Source organism: Pinus tabuliformis, chromosome 2_2 (assembly GCF_031772625.1).
Source record: "Pinus tabuliformis cultivar Carrire ecotype Pingquan chromosome 2_2, CPIR1, whole genome shotgun sequence".
Lineage (NCBI taxonomy): Eukaryota > Viridiplantae > Streptophyta > Pinopsida > Pinales > Pinaceae > Pinus > Pinus tabuliformis.
The window spans coordinates 1,307,882,265-1,307,885,361 of NC_142300.1; the positions used below are offsets into that span (position 1 = coordinate 1,307,882,265).

Consider the following 3,097-nt stretch of genomic DNA (forward strand, 5'->3'; position numbering starts at 1 on the left):
GAAAATTCTCAAAGTCTAGTATAATTCCACAAAGTGTCGAATCCAACAGTTCTCAAAAACGAACAATAATACCCTAATCAACAATCCAAGTTTATCCTATAACTGCTTCAAAGACTTGCAAGAACCTTTCCGAAATCTGTCCCAAGAGAATTCTTCTGCCTGCGATTTGCTTCAGATACTCATCCCAATTTTTATTTTTATTTTTTTTTAAGGAAGGCCCGGGTCTATTCAAAACGAAAGGCCCTTGAAAACTATTGTGGCAGACATGGAATGTAACAGTATGTACCAGGAAGAAAACATAATTGGAAGGGCAGGAGAAAGCCAAAAACTAGAAACACATCGAACCTTGCTATCTTAAATGTCCACTGCGACGCCATTACCCAGAGAGGATAAGTGTGAGTGAAACACATCACAATTTTCACTCACATCACAATGCAGCCATTAGATGTTGAGAGACATCCCTATTGGGAGCCGCTTATTAAACTATAAACCATCTCTAAACACATTTATCTGAATGCCCAGTGTATATTCGTCTGTCGCCAATATTGATGAATGGAAATGGAGGCTTAGCTTGCTCTTTCGTAACAATGAAGAGAAGGAAATTGTTTCAAAGGACAAAAATGATCGGCGTGACTATGAGCAAATTGCAGCTCTTGCAAGAAGAATGGGCCTTTTCAGTGAGCAATATGGAAAAGTGATGGTGGTAAGCAAGGTCCCATTGCCCAACTACAGGCCTGATTTAGATGACAAGTGCCCACAACGAGAGGTTAACATCCCTCTCGCACTGCAAAGGCGAGTGGAGAGTCTTCTTCAAGAATACCTTGATCGAATTCAAATGAATGAAGGTGGTTTTCCGGATGATGATTCCTCTGATGCAACAGACGGCGATCATAAGAAGCAACAGCTCAGCGACCTCTATTTATCTTCAACGCGTTCCAGTGAACACTCCTCCGCACCGCCGATGGCATAAAATGAACAAGAGAGCCGAGTCTGACGTTGAATCCACCAACCTCTCGGCTCTATCGACGACCACCAACGACGACCTCTTGCACGACAGTCCGACAAAAAATACCCCGCTACCAACAGAGAAAACACTATTGATCTCTTCCAACAGGCGTTAAACAACCTTCTCTATGAGTTCACCCTCGTCAACAAAACAATGGCCACCGATCTCCTCACACAACAGAGGTTGACGGCCCCGAATACCCTCAACACAGTTCTATCGCTCTCTGTTCATTAATTCCCTTGATTCGTGCGCATCGTTCTCCACATTATCTGTGGGAAGCTAAGCAGATCGAACAAAGGATTCAATGGGTGTTGGAAGCATACTGTGTTCAGGGGCACGAATTATACTGTGTTGGCCACAGCAACAGCTTCCATAATCACATTGCTTTCCTTGAAATTGTCTCCCACCCGGTGCGAATGGATGTCGCTGGTAATAGACATGCTCACAGTCATCTCAGGGATAGCAGGATTCGTTTCCTCAACAGAGTCCGGGTGCTACACATTTCAAGTTGTGATGACCGCCATTACTGCGGTTCTTCAGGGCTGCCAGGCCCTGGTTCTTTTCACACAGACCACTTTGTGCTTGAATCATCTCAGGCCTTCCACTAGATCAAACCCCAACGACTATGGGGGAAAAGCTCTGGTTCAATTTGATGCAGTTCTTTCCTTGATCAGAATAACGCCATTCTTGATGCAGACTTCCGTTGTCAATTCTGTCGGCAGCCCAAATAGGCACAGGAAAAGGAACTCGTCCCTCTACACATCAGCGACTTGGTTCCTCAAATAAAATACTTAGCGCCTTCAAAAGTCGGTGAAACTCTGTCATGCACCAAAGTCACAATACGTTGCTTCAACGCTCCAAAAACTTCCCTGAGAGTGTACCAACCACAATACAGAAATGCACAGTCCCTAGTTTAGCGCAGGAGAATTAATGTGACCACAGGATTCAGGACTGAGTATGTGGCAGAAAAATAGGAGTTACAGGAGAATCTAAAACGTCTATGAGGCCAGCAGCGTGGAGAGGGCAGCGTCTGGAGGCCAGCGTTGTATATGGAAGCCCAAAAGTCCAAATTCAGAGTCTTAGCACAATTCGAGCAGCGTAGCAGAGCAGCGTAGTAGGACTATGTTAGAGGAGTGAGGGTGGTTATAAAATTGGTAGAAAATCCATGACAAACTGACATATGACAAACTGAAAATCCATGACAAACTGAAAATCCATGACAAGCTGACATATGACAAACTGAAAATCCACAACGTTTAGCGTTTACTTAAAAACGCATATGACAAAGGGCGCAGTCAATAAAAATGACAGACAGACATCTCAGAACCACTTGGACATCGCTGGACAGTGTTGGCAGTGTCAGGAGCAGCTAACATTTAGCTGAAGAAATATTCGTGAGAAAATATTCCTGAGATGCAGAATTGATGGCAGAAATGACTGCATAGAAAGGCCATAAGACAAATGGCTCACATTAATTATGCAGGGCAGGAATACGCCTGCTCTGATACCATGTTAAACACACATGGGAAACATAGAATAGGAAAGATAAATCATGTGAGTACATTTTTTATTAACAGGAGATATACATTTATAGTACATTATGTGACCGTTGGGATTCACATCCCAAGGTCTCTTGGACTACTTTTGTCCATTCGACTTCCACACTAACCCATTGAGGATTAGGTGTCCAACATAAATGCCCAAAATATCTATCTAATGTTGTGCTGGGGGAAGCCGCCTTAAAAATGAGTAACTATGATGTCCTTAGAGCTCTGTGCTGGCATTTGGCCATAACTGTGCTTTGATTTCTGCAGCACTGCCCTTGCGTGGCCTTATGCATTAACTTTAATCATGTGAGCTTTGATGGCCCAATACTGCTTTATTGACTTTGATGGGGGCCTCTTAATGTTTTCCTGCTTTGGAAATACGGATTTCCACCAAAAACACTGACTGATAGTCTTCGCCGCTTCCTCTAATACACTTTCACTAAACCTGGGCTCCTTGTTGTCTTCTGAATGCTTTAAACTGTCCCATCGACATTTTATGGCTGTTGTCCGGCCCTCTGTTGCCTTAAGAACTATTTTCGCCCCT

At 43.6% G+C, this 3,097-nt stretch overlaps 1 pseudogene; it reads left to right on the forward strand.

Annotated features, from left to right (window-relative positions):
* The first annotated feature begins 514 nt into the window (after nt 1-514).
* Nucleotides 515-970, forward strand: LOC149198308 (DExH-box ATP-dependent RNA helicase DExH3 pseudogene; annotated as a pseudogene).
* Nucleotides 971-3,097: the final 2,127 nt, after the last annotated feature.